The following is an 18,228-nucleotide window of genomic DNA, read 5'->3' on the forward strand; positions in this document are numbered from 1 at the left end:
GATGAAAAAATGATAGATATAAAAATTACACATGACTGTCTCCTGTTTATGAATATGTCTTGTGAGTAGGCTACTCTAATTCAGTCTTCCCAATAGTTTATTCTTATATGTCCAATTTTTTTCCATTTTATATTTCAAAAATTAGCCTAGTAAAATTAAAATAATTACAAATGATTTTAAATGCATTATATTCATCATCAAAAGCTGACTTTAACTACTTGTATATAATTCTTAGTTTCTGTTCCTTATTGTTTTCCTGACTTTAAATATTTTATTTTATTGTATTTTTTCTTAAATTACATCTCATAAAATTCCTATGTTGAAAGGTGATAAAAAATAATAGAAAGGCTTTACAGATTTAGAAATTGCATTCACGTCATCTATTCTTGGATAAAATAATATTCCTCTTACCACTATCTTGCCACAAATCTCTCCCAGCATTTTTTTAATCATTCTTCCCACCCCTTAACACTCCCCTACACAGAATCCTTCTTATTTACTTTGTAGTATTTCATTTGCTGTGGAAGTGCTAGGTCCTTAACTTTAATGTAGGTACTGGACTTGACAAGCAATTAAAGCAAACAATTTCCACTCATCAAGCCTTGCCAAATTAGTCATCTGCCATCTGCCCCATCATCTGGCTCTCCTTGAGGTCTTGCTGTGAATCTGGATGCACTCTCTCAGATTAAGAGGGACAGTGCAAACCTCCAAGCTGGTGAAATGTCAGTGGGAGCTAAGTATGTAAGCATTAGCAACCATCTTTCTTCCCTAGATTATCATGCCTTCGACCAACCCCTTGTACAAGTGTAATAAAAACCAGCCTATTTGTGATGCCTTATCACTGTGAGACCTTTGCCATTCATTGTAATTAAAGTGGAGTTTGTGGGATTTTTATTCCTGTTAGAAATATTTAAAAGAAGGAATTAGACTAGATGTTCCTAAGCTATGCTCACATATTAAGGCTGGTTTCTTAAGCATTGATAAAGATGTACATTAAGAAAAGCTCTATGGCCTTCTATTGCACCCATTGCAGAGTGAAACTTTGTTTTTCATTCTCTGCATCAGCAAATGTTTACTTGGCTGATAACACTCAATATAAGTGCTTTTAGAGACTTTCAGTCAAGCCATATCAGTGGTTGGCAAAATTGAGAAATAGCAAGAGTAAAACATGGTATGTTGTTACCCACATGCTCCTTTTTAAGGTCTTCTTCCTTGGAGGCATTCCCCAACTCAGGGCTGATGCCTTTGTGTAAATGCAGAAAAATGCCTCTCTTCTGGGTGGAATAAACTTCATGATAGGATGCATAGCTAGCCATAAAAATGCAGGCTGCTTTTTACTCCCATTTTTACCCTAGTCCATGTGCCTGTTCGCAGTGATGAACCCACGGAACTATAAACCAAAGCCCTGGTCCACTCCACTGTCCTGGGTCATCCATCCAAACTTGCTTATTCAAGGTAATGGTGTGTCTAAAAAGAAACGATGACTTAAAAAAAAAAAGTGTGCTAATGTTAGACTTGTGAGAGGTATGGGTGCAGGAGACATTTTTGACTGTATCTTCAGATAATGTACATGGAAAGCCTAATCTAAGATCACCTTCTAACAAAAGGTTTGAAAGTTTTAGAAGCCAGTTCTTAGTCACATAACCCTCCTGGATGAGATAAGAAAAGCAAGCAAACAAACAAAACGCCATCTGATATGGATATAGACTATATAATAAAATATGTCATCTTATAATTTATTTTAAACTATTTTCTAATAGCCCCAAATCTGTTTCTCTAGAAACCAGATTCTATAGTCTCCAGTAGATTGGTCTCTCTAAAACAGATTCAGATGAGCACTGTGTGGTCATTTTTACAACGTAATCAACTTCAAATACTAATTGTAATTAGGTGTTTGATAAGGAGATAGTCATCATTAGAACAATATCTGCCATTCATTCATTTCTTCTGTCATACAATTATTCAACAAATGTTAATTGGGGAGCTGCAATATATGGGGCTTTGTGCTAAGTGTCAAAAGATTAAGAAATAAATAAGATCTATGTCTCAAATATACAACACTTTAAACTGTAATAGAAATCTTCTGTAAAAGGTTTCAGAAATGATATTAGTATACAAATTAAGTTAAACAGCAATTAAATATAATGTTTTTTTCTGATTTTGATTCACTGCTAATAAACAAGATTCACAAAATCAAAATTCATCTTATCTACAATCAAATATGAAGCAGAAAAATATACATATATCCACATATTATTTTGTGTTATAAAAGGTGAACATCACTTGTGAGAAGAAATTTTCTAGGAGGTCTTTCTCTGTAACAGTAGTAAATGTTGTTACCAAAATATTCAATAGCATCTACATCTGAAGAAATATCACAATTTACAAATATTCTATTCACCTAGTCAGGTTCATTTGTATCTCCTCCCACATCCTCATTCACTTGTCAAAGAGGACAAAGAGAAACTACTCTGACACAGACAGGCTAGACATACTTTTCTCATTATATATTATACTTAAGGCTGATTTTCAATCCAGCCCCCATTCGAGATGACTTAATAACTCTACAATCATGTCATAGTTTTTTTCCTTCATTTTAATTCAGAAATTTGATGTTATAGCTATGAGATATTAACTAAGATGTTCCACTACTAGTATCACTAGTAACTTCCCTACTCATTCCAGTTTCATGGACTTGAGGGGCACGACACACAACATGGACAGTCACTTAATTGGGAATGTTTTCCTATGAAAGTTTTACCCATCTTTGGATTTAAAGATACATCCTTCAAGAACCGGGGATGTACTGTATGGTGACTAACATAATATAATAAAAAATCATTATTAAAACCAAAAAAAAATAAAAAATAAAAAAAAATAAAGATACATCCTTCAAGATCCTGTTTTTATTTTCTTTGGATATATTTAGATCCAGATGTGGGATTGCTGGATTATATGATAGTTCTATTTTTAAATTTTGGAAGAACTTCCATACTATTTTCTGCAGCAGAGAGTCAAGTGGGGTGACTAGGGGCAGGGTGGGAGAAATGGGGAGATGTCGATCAAAGGATTGAAGTGCTCAGTGACAAGATGGGCAAGTTCTGGGGAACTAATGTAGAGTATAGTGACTGAAGTCAATAATATTGTATAATATACTTCAAGTTGCTAAGAGAGCAGATCTTAAAAGTTCTCTCCACAAAAAAGAAATGGTATTTATGTGACATGATGGAGGTGTTATTTAAAGCTTTGAGGGTATTTATTTTGTAATATATAATTTTATCAAATCAACACATTGTACACCTTAAACTTATACAATATTATATGTCAATTATATCTCAATAATGCTGGAAAAATAAATTAACTTTTAAAAATCTGATATCCTACTTAGAAGCTTTATAATAATGATGCAGCAAGTAATAAAATCTATAAGATTTAATGTAAAAGTTCAACTTTTTAGTGGAATCTGATCATTCAATAGGACATACAAAGAGCTAACGTGATATTTAACAAATTCTTTTTATTATTAGACATGACCTCAGAAATGTCTTTTACATTTAATTGAATGCTTAAATACACACACACACACACACACACACACACACACACACACTATTTGCTAGATAGTGATAACACATTTGAACTCTTTTTCCCTTGCTGTGGTTTTGTCAAAGTGTTTGGGCAATGATAATAAAAGAATAAATGGTAAAGTGTATTATAAATCCCTTAATTTATTTTATCTGAAACGATTTGCTGATATAGGTATCAAAAATATCACATTCAACACTAAGGCATAGGAATTTTGTAGTATCAGATTCAATTTTAAAAGTAGAGAATGATGTACGATTTCCTTTCTTTATATAAAATGGAACTAGTAATGAGAAAGAAAAGTCCTAAATCATAAATTTAAAATCACTTAATATTTGCATTGTCATGTTTAGTTTAATATGAATCTTTGGGAGCCTGTGCAGATAAGCACAGCATCTCTATATTGTATTCATATTACATAGCCGGCAAGGTTCACATGTACAAAAATATTTTCTACAAGGTAAATAAAAAATTTAGACCAAATCACTGTTTACCTAGAGATAGAGGTGGAATGGAAAATATATTCACTTCTATTTTTAATCTTGCTATAGCACAGAACAAATTTGATCAGTTTTTTAAAGCTGAAGTTGCCTTTTCTGAACAGGATTCATTTTTATTTCCTGACACAAAAATAATACGTATTTTAAGATAAATTATATAAATAAGTATCTTTTCATTAGAGAATTCAAGTTTCTATTGGAATTTTCTGTCAAGATGAAGATTAAATTCTCTGTTGACAGTCTTTGCAAGTGTTCAGTTTTCAGATGTATTTACCGTCCGATTATAACTTATAAAGAAGACAATACAAATCAAATAACAACTACAGAATTTGCTTTTAAAATACATTACTTTTTTGAGGGACAAGTTTCATGGAGTTGTATCATTTTTTATTGTTATGATTTCAAAAAATAAAATAACTCTTAAAACCTTTTATTTTTCAGAGACTTTTAAAAAATATATGCACACATGTAAACACACATGTGTAAAAAAATATTAGTTGGGAAGGAAATACAATGATATGTTGAGATGGCTTTTCTCTGATCAGAAGTTTCCTGGGCAACATTTATTTCCTTTTTCATTTATCTGTCATTTGTAAATTTAGAGAAATTATAAGCATTTTTGTAAGTAAAAAATGAAGGTTATTTTCAGGAAAGTTTTTTTTTTTTTTTTAATCTGAGAAAGGCAAGATATCCATGCTATGCTATGCCATTTCTTTTATAGTAATGTGTTTGCTAATTCATAATCAATACTTTGGATAATCTTGTAATTTTATAAAGCACTGACATTTTATGGAAAAACATGATTTATCTTGATTTTTAGTGTACACTTTTGAAAAATTTTATTTTAATTATCCAAGAGTAGTAAAATATATTATTCTAAAAATAGAATGCTTATCTAACCATCAATAAAGAAAAGTTCAGTGAAAAATCAATTTTCCACCTGAATTGATAGGAAATAGAACTGTAGGTATAGATTTATGTATGTCATATATATATATATCTATATATGTATATATATCTACATATATATGTATATATATATCTATATATGTATCTACATATATGTATATATCTATATATATATGCATATATAGATATCTATATATAGAGATATATACACATATATATTCATATATGTATGTGTATAGAGAGATATAGCTATATATACATATATACATAGAAATATTTATTCTAGTTTCTCTATATGCTCTAGGTTTCTCCCTAGTTCATGCTACTTGATATTATCCAAAATTGTGTAATATTATAAATTTATCTCTTCTAACTTTATTTTTTAATTATATTATTGTTAAAATATTAATGTGAAATTGTATTATAATTATTAGTAGTAGTCATTTCCATCTGTGTATTAGCAATGCCAGAAATTCTTCTAAGTGCATTATAAACATTATTTTTGAATCCACATAACAATCATACTAAGCACTTATTAACATCACCACCACCACCATCATCATCATCATCATCTCTGTTTTACATATAAAAAAACTGAGAGTCAGAAAGTTAAATAATGCAATCAGAAAATTAACTAGTGGAAAAGCCCAGAGTCATAATCAGTTCTAATTTCATGAGTAGTTCTCATTCAATGGGATAGTACTGGTTAGCTGATGTATACACTTGTTCTGAATTATTTGTGTAAATTTCAGTCCAAAAAAATGTCCAAACACAAGTTGAAATGTTTATATGCTGCAGATAAAATTATCTTTTTAAAATTTAAAACTACAGAGTTAAACTATTAGAAGTTATGCATCATACTAGGTTTTAATAACCATAAAGGAATTTAAGAGCAGTATAGTCTCGGCAAGTACAAGTCAATCTTATATTGAAGAAATTTGGCTTGCTGATGCTCTCCTCTTGTGGCTCACTCCCTTCTCATCTTCTATTCTGCACTGGATAGAGACAATATTGGCAAAGAGAGCCATGTTTCTAAGAATAATAATTTTTAGTTATAAATGGACCTCAATCAAGTGAGTGAATATAGAAAGACTGCCCTAACAATTAAACTTTTAAGATAAAATCTCCCCCAAAATTTTTAAACTAGAAAAATGTTTCTAGAAGTCTTCTCCACAGCCACCTTCCCACTTCTTTCAATTTCCAATTTCCTTGTCTCAATAAATGGTAACTCTTTCACCCAGTTACTCAGGTAAAAAATCTAGGCAGCCAACTCCTATCTTTTCTTACACTGCTAATCTAAGCCACACATACATCCTGTCAACCCTACCTTCAGAATGCCATCCACCTGACAGTCTCTCAGCCCCACCTGACTATCCCTACTTCAAATCACCACAGTCCATCTGAATGTTGCAATAGACTCCCATCTGATGCTCCTGCTTTTCTCCTTGTCTCCTTAGAGTCGACTGTATATCAGATATAAAATATTTTATATCTTTTAATGCTTAAATCTGATCATTTAACTCCTTTGTTCAAATATCTTCAATGGTTTCTCATGTCAATCAGAATAAAATCAAAGTCCTTATCTTGTTCCATAACTCCCTGATACAATTTGAAGCTCTGCTACTCTTCTGATACCATCACCCATAATGTTCTATTTCCTAACGTCTGACACAGGGCTATCTTGCTTGGCTTTTAACGTATCTATAGAAGTTTCCAAATGCTTATTATCAGTTTATGAATTTATCTTGTGGAGCAGAAACAGATCAACATTGGCCTGTGTATGGCACTTTGAATGGCACTACTTGAAAATGTTATATTTTACAACACTCATCACCACCTGACCTTGATGTCTTTATTTAGAATGTAAACTCTATGAGGGCAAGAATTCTATTCATTCACTGCTGTATTTATCATATTTGCAAGTGCTTTGTCCACAGGGGCACCTATTATTTAATGAGTGAATGAATGGATGGATGGGTAGGTGGCTGTGGAAGTGTTGGGATTCTGTCTAGAATTCCCAGCTCACATATAACCCAAATGTTATTTTTGATTCTGAGACTCCTGGAACCACAAAGATCTTAGAGATCACCAAGTCCAGTTCATATGTATAAATGAGAAAGCAGAGACCAATGTAAAAGAAATGAAACAGGACTCTAATTCAGGGCTATATCCACATGGCACAGTGTCCCATGTAAACAGAAGACCTCATGAAGAAGACCTCATGAAACTGTCCAGCTTTATGGGAAAAATTCCCAAGCATCATGCTTTGCTGCCAGTAGGAAAACTATATCATGAAATTAAGCATGGGTACTTAAGAACATTTGGCTAAATAGCACTAGTCAATTATGTAATTGGAATATAGATCTCTAGCAAGAGCTTCCCCCCACCAAATCCTGTTTAAATGAAATTAAATGTAGGCTGTTAAAAAAATGGTTTTTAAAGTCTGTTTAACAAAGTATGCATCATATGAATATTGAAAATAACCAGTATTACAAAATAAACATGATCTTCAAAAAATTTTAATCAAATTATGTATTTCAGGTCATACTTTTAATGTACTACTGAAAACTTGCCTTTAAAAGAACCTCACGAAGATCACTTTGTAAACAACAATCTTTTTGTAATAAAATAATCACTTCTTAATTGGACTGTTTTGTAAATTGGGATTTCAAAGATCATGTTTGCTTAAATTTATGCACACCTGCAGTTGTGCCAAACAATTGTATGACAGTTTAATGTCAGCGGATTTGAATATTAAATTAGTATTATAGCTGTTATTATGCTTAATAACATTTATAAAGTATTGTACAATTCTCAAAGCAGTTTTATTCACATTGACTTTTTTGACCCTAAATTATTTAAGACATGTTTATGAGAGTGAAAATTATTAGATTAATTGTCAGGAATTCAAATTCAGGGTATCCTGGAAAGAGGAACTTCTAAGAGATACTCTGAAATTTTTTTTCAATGTATAAATGAACCAATGAAAATTTCCATGAAACTAGATATCTTTACCTTAGTATTATGAGTTACTCACAGAGAAAGAATAAAAGAAATTGGTTAAGTAAAAATGAATTGGTCTCTATGTCTATGGAAAAAGAGGGAGTGAATAATAAGATCTTCAACCAACTCTATTATGAGCCTGTTTCCTCCTCTTTGCACTTTGTCAAATAGAAGTTAATTAGATATAGGAAAGTTAACTAGAATTAGATCAGTGATAGAAAGTGGATTTGACCACCACTGCAACTTTGTTTTTTAAGAAGCTTGCTTCGAGGGTTTGGATAGATACACACCTTTTCTTTCCCCCCAAAAATTGTGATTTACTTTGAACATGAATTTTCTAATATGCTGTATTACCATTTGTACATATGTGGCTTTCTTCTTTGGAGATTATGTTAAATATTACCAATTCTTCATTACCAGTTGAATCAAATTCTAGTCACTTGGTTGACACTCAAGATTTTTCTTGAATTGAAATCCTGCTACAATATCCCTTTAGATTTCAGTAATCTTAACCTGAAGCTGTCTTTTCCAAAACTTTCTAAAATAATCAAAAGATGGTTTATTGCCATCCATCATTCAATTAACTCACAACTTTTTATTTTTTTTATCTCATTGCTTTCACTTTACCATGAAAACTCCCAAAGTCCTTGACAAAATTCATACCCATAATTCTCTCTAAATTTTGCCTAGAGAATGTTTTTCTTTCAGAAAACATTTAAACCACTCACTGAATTTCCATTTCCCTAAAATTTATATACAAAGATTTTCTATTTTCAAATGCATGGTTATATTATTCTTGTTTTCAGTATGTGTGCCTCAATCTCCCCCTAGATAATGAGCTAGTTAACAGAGACCTTAAATTCTGTTTTCTATTATTTCTAGTTTGGGAGGCCAGCTATAGTACATCTATTACACATCTAAAGGCTTGTAGATTTAAACTTAGACCAACTTACTATGACAGAGGCAGAGCCAATAGTAATAACAAAATTAAGAAGCAAAATAATATGAAGTAGGACATTGCACTTAATATACCTTAAATCCAGAGTATTTTTTCTCATTTCTAGTTTTAGTATTTATCTTGAATTGTTTAACAGTCGATAGTTCACACTTCTACAGAGTTAAAAAAAACAAACAAATTTGTCTTCTAATCGAATGTTTACTCAGGACCCTTCTATAAAATGATGTTTGGGTTTTGTGAGCATATACCAACACTTTTGGAATGCTTCTCAAAAATATAGGCGTACAAGCATAAATATGTTTATATCATCCATGTATACTAAGTTTAAAAACTGTGGTATTGGCAAACAAAAAATCCATTTGGAATACCAGCTACTAAAGGAAGTATTATAGGAAGGTTTTCTCAAGCCACAGTCCTCTGACTCATACAGTCTGAATGGTATTTTTATTTCCCAGACATAGCCAGACTAGTGATTGCATAACGACTGTTCATTCATCTGCTATTACAGCCTCCTTTTACCTCATGATTATACCATCATATTCTTTAATGAATACTATTTTGGTATCAATTGTTGTAAATACCACGGTTGGCCAATATAAAAATAACCTTCTAGCATCAAAAGTATTTCACATACCATACTAGAATTATCTTACCTTTGTAAGGACTTAAGATAAGTGGGGAGAGATTGTTGTTTACAAATGACTCTAAAGGCTTTTCTACGCATTGCTATGCAGGCTTCCCGTAATAAAACAAAAAACTGCTACAGACGAGTTAACTCTGGAGTTACTCAGTCCACTTAACTCTGTGACTTGCTACCTAATGTAGCCGACACCTGAAAATCAACAGCCAGCTAGACTCTGCCCACCTCACCCTGTGCAGTCAGCATACAAGGAAAAGTCCCCAGAGATCTTTCTCTGATACTTTCTAATCTGTTATTTCTTATTTCTTCACTTTGCAAACCTATTTCAGAACTCTCTGGCTTCTGACCATCTCACCCTCCCATTCATCCTTCAAAACCGCTCCCCTCATATGGATCTGGCTCGCTTTCTCAGCACTGTTTTGGAAAACTCTGCTTGAATTGACCCTACCTGCTTTTGGGCCTGATAAACATGCTCCCAGTCGACATCCCCTGACCCACCAAGGGCCCAAGGGACATAGCACATATATGCTTCCTAGCGTGTGTCCACTAGGGGTCCAGGATGCTGCTGCCCTTCTCATAAAGGAGGTCTGCTGGAAGCCTGCAGTTTCATTTTGCATTACATTATCCTGGCATCTCAGTAGTATTGGGTAACTTTGCTCTGACCAGTATTTCCAGCTTTCAGGCTAAAAATTTATCTGAGGTGAAGAATTAATTATTCATTCTAGTGCCAGTTATATTTTTAGACGAGGCTCCTTAATAACACGAATGCACACCATGTCTCTTATCCTGAATAGTCACAGACTGGGAACTGCCTTGCTGGTTTTTATTCATTTCTCTGCCTTGTGTTGATATCACCCTCTTTTCAACTTCAACATTTAATAAATAGCTGAACGCAAGAGTGCCAAAAATCATTGACAAAGAACTCTAGAAGCATATGGTACGAAGTTAGTAGAGAAAACAATTCTTAGCTAAGTAATGATCCTTCATTTGAAAATATGTACTATTCCTTCTTCTTTGAAAAGTCAGCACACTTGAGGGCCAAGTGTCGCCTGGGGACTTTGACTTGCTTATAAAGCATTGTGTTGGCTCCAAGCAGTGAAATTCCATAGCAACGCCAGCAACACTTAAACTTCTCTAGGACTCCTACACTATTTATCTGTGAACAGCTAGGGGGCTTTTTGCAGAGAGGTCCCTAACTACTGCAAGCATTCACTCTATTTAATGTGTTTTAATTAACATTGCACAAACACCAATTCTGTGTGTGCAGTGAAGTCTGTGCACTTCCCCGGATTTGCTTTCTCAATAGATTTGGAAATGCAGCAGCAGAATACTGCCAGACTCCCCTTCTCCACTCCAGTTCTCCCTTGTAACCTGAGGATCTCTATTCAAGAAGACATTGGTTAAATAGGATAAACTGATACGGGGACAGGGGACAGGACAGGCATTTCTGGGGGGAAATATGGTAATTGGTACAGAAAAGCCCTGTTTGTGATGGTTCGAACACTTTTAAAAAAGAATTATAATGGTGAAATAACTGGATTTCTCCAAAATACAATACCTGGACTTAAACAACCTAGAGTCATTTAAGAATTAGATATGATGATCTCTAAGGTCACTGCCAGTTCTAAATTTTATGTTCAAAATTATCTAGAAAGCCTGTAGGTAGCACTCAGTAAGAGGACATCAACTGAGGATTATTATTCCTAAAACACATAGGATAAAAAACTCAAAGAATGCAACTCAGAGATAAAAATTAAGTACTGCAAATTACTCTCTAATGACCATGATACACAACTCTAAAAACTTCTGTAAACATCTGAGAAATAAAGAAAAGAAGCATATTCTCGAGCAGAATTAAATAAATTGAGGACGTAAGTATTCAAAATCTCCTTCAGGGTGTAAGACTTCTCAAATAAAATCAAATCCACTAAAATAAAATCCTGTTAGTTTGAGAAACATAGTAAAGTTTTGTTTTGCTGTCATCTTCTGTTTGAAGTTCGCCAGTAATCCTTCCTCAGAGGAAATGACTACCTAAAGTGTAACATAACCTTTCTTCACATCTGCAATGGTGAGGGGGTGGCATCCTTAATCTTAATTTTCTCAGGCCAACTGTCTCTCTTCTGTAATTTATCTTTCTCCCCCCATATTTCCATTTCTAAGTTATGCCAAAAATCATTGTAGTATCGGAAAATTACGTTATGGCATGCACAGTTTTTACTGAATTAACTTTTTTTTGCAGATTTTGTGTTGGAATTTGCACTGATTCATGAATAATAAAACATAGTGTCTGTTCTATTACTCCATTCATCACTAGGGGGCAGCACCATTCCCAAAGAACATTCTTTTGACTCAGGGATAGGGAAAAGTTACGATGGCATAATTGGTACCAGGTTCCATCACAGCTTTAGGTATACACAATATTCTTCCACTTTTTCCTGCAATGAACGTAGACTAAAAACTAGCTGGATTCAGAGAACTATAACTACAAAAAGGAATATGCATGTTGATAGGTAACTCCAGCATACCCAGCATAATCCCAAAGGGGAAGAGGTGTGTGTGTGTGTGTGTGTGTGTGTGTGCACGCACATGCCTTAGCTGTGTGAAATAAAAGGAGAATGAAGTTATTATCATTTTCAAAATTCCCTTGCAGTTTGAAAAGAAATGTGACAGACACACATATCAAATAGCACCATTTTCCCTTGCTATCAGGAGACGGAAACATAAGAAATACAACGCACTGGGTACTCTGCAAAAAGTACTGGGAATGAAGGAAGGGTGGAGAGCTCAAGAAGAAGGGGAACCTCAAAGATAAGGACTATGAGCTTGATTTCCTTAAAGAATAGATAAATAGGACATAGCACAATTTGATAAATAGTAAATAAACTTTTATCTTTAATTTTGCTTTATTAAATTCATTTGAATAATTCACGGAAAGTGTTATCATGAATTTGTCTTTTCATGTCTTACCTGTTTGTAAAGCCTCTCATTTCTGCCTGAAGTATCTTTAAAAGTTCACATACATTCACACAGAACTTTTAAACTATCAGGCTCATTACATGAATTCTTTTTCTTTTTTCTTTTTTTTAAAGATTTTATTTATTTATTTGACAGAGATAGAGACAGCCAGCGAGAGAGGGAACACAAGCAGGGGAAGTGGGAGAGGAGGAAGCAGGCTCATAGAGGAGGAGCCTGATGTGGGGCTCGATCCCACAACGCCGGGATCACGCCCTGAGCTGAAGGCAGACGCTTAACCTCTGTGCCACCCAGGCACCCCCATGAATTCTTTTTCTTTAAAAAAATATTTATTGTTTTTATGCATACATAAAATGAAATGGGTCATAAAAAGTTAAAAGGTCTTGTAAATTTTACATGAAAATAAACAACTTATAAAATCCAATAACACTTGAAGGCAACGAAGTCAGCCGTATCAGCAAAGGGGGAAAAATACTTTGTTAACTTATAGAAAGACAGAAACAGGAGCACAGCAGTATATGCAACTGAAAATGTTTCACATGTCCTTATTAATGTACAAAAACGTGAACATGTTCATATGCTTAAAAAAATAATAAAACAAACACACATACCTTATCCTTGCTTCTTCATCAAACAATAACATCTTCTTTCACCCCCAAACAGAATTCATCCATCCATCCATCCATCCATCCATCCATCCATCCATCCATCCATCCATTTTTAAAAAAATTCATTAAGCATTCATTTTTAGCACTTATTATTCTCCTGCCCTTAAGATTTCGTTATTTTGGATGCCTGGGTGGCTTAGTAGGTTAAGTGTCTGACTTTGAGGGAGGTCAAAGGGTCCTGGGATCGAGTCCCACATCAGACTCCCTGCTCAGCGGGGAGCCTGCTTCTCCCTCTCCCTCTTGCCCCTCCCCCTAGCTCATGTTACCTCTCTCTCTCTGTCAAAATAAATAAATAAAACCTTAAAAAAAAGATTTCATTTTGTGGAGGAGACAAACATGGCAACAAATTACTCCAACACAATTTGATAGTTGTTCCAGTACAACACAAATACTCTACAGACAGGAACACAGAAGTCACAGACAATAAGCCCCTTCAGGGCAGGGACTGTGTTTCTCTTGCTCAGCAATGTTTAACTTCAGTACCTAAAGAAATACTAGGCAAGGAGAAAGCACTAAAGAAATACCAGGCAAACGGAAGGCATTCGACGACTACTTGTACATAAAATACCCAAATTTGCCCCAGATCAGAGCTGGAGATAAAAATCTGCAAAAGTCGTGTATTAAGTTCCTAGGGCTGCCATAATAAAGTGTCACAAACTGAGTGCCAGACATTTATCCTCTCAGTTCTGGAAGCTAGAATTTCAAATTCAAGGTGATAGAAGGCCCACAGTGCCCTCAAGACTTTAGGAAAGGATCCTTCCTTGACTCTTCCAGCATCTCGCAGCCCCAGGCATTCCCGTTTGCCGCAGTATTTCTATTTCCCTCTTCATGTGGTGTTCTCCCTACATCACTGTCCTTATACGACCACCTTCTTAGAAGGGCACCACTCATATTGGATTAGGAGTCTACTTACTCTGGTATAACCTCCTTTTAACTCATTATCTTGGCAATGATCTATTCCCAAATAAGGTCACATTCTGAGGTATGAGGAGTTAAGACCATCAACATATCTGGTTAGGGAACACAGTTCAACCCACTACAACTAGCAATAGCAATTTTCTTCTGTTTTGCTCTTTCACTTTTCCCCTCAGCCCTCCTTTGCCTCCATTTCCTCCTCTACAATGAGATCATTTTGAGACCCTACTGAGGAAGACAAACTACCCTCAGATCTCTCACCTCCTGAGATTACCCACCATTTTGCTACACTCATTCCACTTGCACTTGCTTTTTGGCTGTGCTGCAGTCATACAAATTACCATCATTTATAAGAGCTGCTTACATTCATGCCTAATTATCATGCAGTAGAATAACGATTACGCATATCATTAAATTCGTGTGAGATAACCTTCAATGTAAGTTTTATTGGATTACGGCACTAAACTCTGTTCATGCGTGCTTGGTCTTCATAGTGGGTTGCTCAGGAAGAATAGCTGTCTCTGCCACTGAAAACTAATGACAGTAATATTGGCCATAACATCAACCTTCTCCAACAGAAATACTGGTTCCACAACTTGGTACCCACCTTTTGAAAGGTTATTGCAATCAAGTCTGGGTTAAATAAAATCAATATTTCTTCTATTAAATAATGGAAAAATGGAATATTTTATTCAACATTTTAAGCTTTCTAATTTTCATCTGTTCTCCTGACTGGAAAGATGCATGGGTTCAGAGCATAAAGCATAGGATATTATTGTTTCACAGTTACGTTTTAATCCCCTGATTAAGTTTTCTAGCTGTAGAGTTTTAAAAAAAGTATTATTGTCAGAGAACAATACATAATTTGTTTATGTTCTGCTTTCATATGTTTTTTAGAATTACTTTCATCCATTTTTAAAGCACACAATATGGAAACTGATATAAAATTAGCAATGTCACTGTATCTAACAGCTAATAGGTGCATAACACCTTGGCATCCACTCCATGTACACCACCTCATTTAACTCTCCCAAGAGTTTAACAATGTGGGTATTTTAAAATCATACTTTTATTATAAAAGTAATAAATAATAATTTTAGAAAATTCAGGAATTATAAAGTGGTACAAATAAGAATGATCCATAATCACACCACCCAGAAATAGCTACTTTTAACATTTGCTAAGAGTATCAGTGTTACTGATTTTGCAAGTCTGAAGATCCACTTCTATTCTAGGCAATCGTAGCCATTTCATTCACAGATACCTGAATGGAGATCCAATTTTACAAACTGTTTCTTGCATGATTTTTTAAATTAAAAGTATATTACTTTTTCATATTAATAACCCTTTTTTTATAATAGATCACATGGCTGTATTGGTTTTTGAACATTTAGGTCTATTTGGAATTGTCAGTGTTTTATAAAACATAGTTAAGAGCTCAGGCTCCTGGATCAGACTTCCCGTAGTCAAATTTTTTTCCATTACCTATTGCTTTTTATGACCTTGGGCTAATTACTTAACTTTACTCTGACCCAGTTTCCTCTATAAAACAGAGTTAATAATAAAACCTTCTTGAGTACCTCTGATGACTAAATAAAATAACCCACATAAAGTAGTTAGCCATACATACTGCCCAGCACATCCTCGGGCTCAAATAAATGGTAGTGGTCAATAATCAGGTTTGCTGAATGACTTCCTACTGCACTCATTTGTTGACTCTCCTAGTTTTCCTCTTTCTCTTTGGACTTTCCTTTCAGTCTTGGAAGGTGACTCTCCATCACCTTCCACTTAAATATCTGCCTGCAGGAACTGAAGCCCTCTTTTCTTATTCTAAAATCTCTCTATTCTCTCCTTGAATAGTCTCTTCTCCCCAGTGGCTTAGGTTAGTACCTACCTATTCACTGATGGTGCCCATATTCCTTCCCAGCGCACATTGCTCTCTCTGAGGTTTTCATCCATACATTTGACTGCCTGTAGCACATCTCTACTCAAGTCTAAAGGCACTTCAAAATCAACTGGTGCAAAACTAAACTTGTCCTTTTGTCAAAATGAGTTTCTCCCCCTCCTGTGTTTCCTTGTTTGGTGAATGACCACCAACAGCACTTCACCGCTCCCAGCTGGACACTGAGTTATTTTCCACTCAGCGCTCTCCCTGACACCACAGCAAATACATCACCAAGTCACTGTGATTCCATACCTAAAATATCTTTCACTGTCTTTTATTTCCCTGTAACCCCACTGTTTCTACCCAGTCTATACCCCCAGCATCTTTAATTCAGATTGCCATAGCATCCATCTAAACAGAATTCATCCAAACCATTTCACATACGCTGAAAGTTTCTTTTTTAGCATGCATCTGATCATGTAGTACCTCCTACTTAAATCTGTCAATAGTTTCCCTGAACTTCTCTGATGAAAGACTTAAAAGGTCACACATCATGTAGCCTCTCCTTTACCTGTCTCGGCTATCACTCAGCATCACCTACCCCGAATCCACCCTTGCTCAATTAGCACTCTTCACTCACACCAAACTTCTTTCAGTTTCTCCCACCTCCTGGGCTTACAGTCTTCTCACCGCAGGACACTGTTATTGCTACCCCTTCTTCCCTACACTACCTTCTAACCCAATCTTTATGTCTCAGACAATGGTTGAAATATTTTTAAAAAGTGCAATCTCTTGTTATAGCTTCTGAATTCCACTGAGCACACTGAGTTCCAATGTTGCACTGTGATTGGTTGTACAGAAACATGTTTTTAAGAATCATGATATAGAGGCACCTGGGTGGCACAGTTGGTGGAGTGTCCGACTCTTGGTTTCGGCTCAGGTCATGATTTCAAAGGTCTTGAGATCGAGCCCCACATTAGGCTCTGTGCTTGACGCGGAGTCTGCTTAAGATTCTCTCTGCCCCTCATGTTTATGCTCTCTCTCTCTCTCTCTCTCTCTCTCTCAGTCTTTCTCTAAAATAAATCTTTTAAGAAAAAGAGCAATGATACATTTTAAATTCAATGGAATGTTCTCCATTATCTGAATTCCACATAAAATACATATATGTGTGTGTGTGTGTGTGTGTATGTGTGTGTGTATGTGTGCATATCTGTATTCCACATCTGTGTGAGTGTGTGTATAATCAAAGTCAGAGTCGCCTGGTAAGTTAGAGTTTGCAGAAGGAAGTACCAGGTGTGAAAAAAGGTGCATGTTGATTTAAAAGAGGAGATGAACGATGACATGTTTCAGCACATCCCCGTTTGTTAAAATACATCAAGCATAAACTGATGAATGTTTTTAGTCCCCACCACAGCAAGAATTACAAAAAACAGCTATCTCTGCACCAGATAAACTTTTTAGGGGGGTGTCCCTATTGGCTGAGTTTCTCTCTAACATTAGATAGGTTCTTCATTATATTCCCCCCAAATCAAGAAGACTCTGAAATTATTTTTTCTCTACTCCTGGAACATTTCAACATGTGCTATATTTGACAATTTCACTTTCTGACATTGTAAAAAATATATAGATCATTAGCAAGGTTTTGTTTGTTTCTTTGTTTAAATCCACTTGAAAATCCACTGGCAAAAAACAAACTTTAAAAGAGAGATATCAGCATTCTAACCCTGATGTGAAGCACCTTCTTTTCTTTAGGTTTTTTGGCCCAAAGAAATCCTAGAACAAATGTAGTCTTTGTAGTTTCTAACCTTCCTGCACCTCACCCTGCGGGTTTCTACTGTCACAACACTCTGTTGCTTTCTAGGAGATAAATAAAGCATAGCTCAACCAAATATTTTCCACACTTTCCACTCCCAGATTCCTGACTCCCCTTGTTCTGGTTAATTAGGCTATTAGCTGTTGTGGATTGCATTTTTGTTCCTCATTCTTCCGTCCTGACTGCCAATTGCCTCCTGCCCTCTTCACCCAGGGGACCCATGCCCTTTGCCGTGTGACTTTGTACTTCCTCTCACTAAAAGTAGAGTGTATTTCCCGACCCACCTAATACTAGGTTTGGCCTTGTGACATGATCTGGCCAAAAAAAATATTTGTAGAAGTGAGAGTGTGCTAGTTCTAAACTCAGGCATTAAGAGGCA

At 35.0% G+C, this 18,228-nt stretch overlaps 1 protein-coding gene across 2 annotated transcripts in view; it reads right to left on the reverse strand.

Annotated features, from left to right (window-relative positions):
- The window catches only part of ERBB4 (erb-b2 receptor tyrosine kinase 4), a 1,083,293-nt gene that overhangs the window by 680,743 nt on the left and 384,322 nt on the right, over positions 1-18,228 (reverse strand). The gene's annotated exons all lie outside the window — the stretch shown is intronic.

The sequence above is a fragment of the Ursus americanus genome, chromosome 1 (assembly GCF_024610735.1).
Source record: "Ursus americanus isolate L20-20 chromosome 1, mUrsAme1.1.p, whole genome shotgun sequence".
NCBI classification, from domain to species: domain Eukaryota; kingdom Metazoa; phylum Chordata; class Mammalia; order Carnivora; family Ursidae; genus Ursus; species Ursus americanus.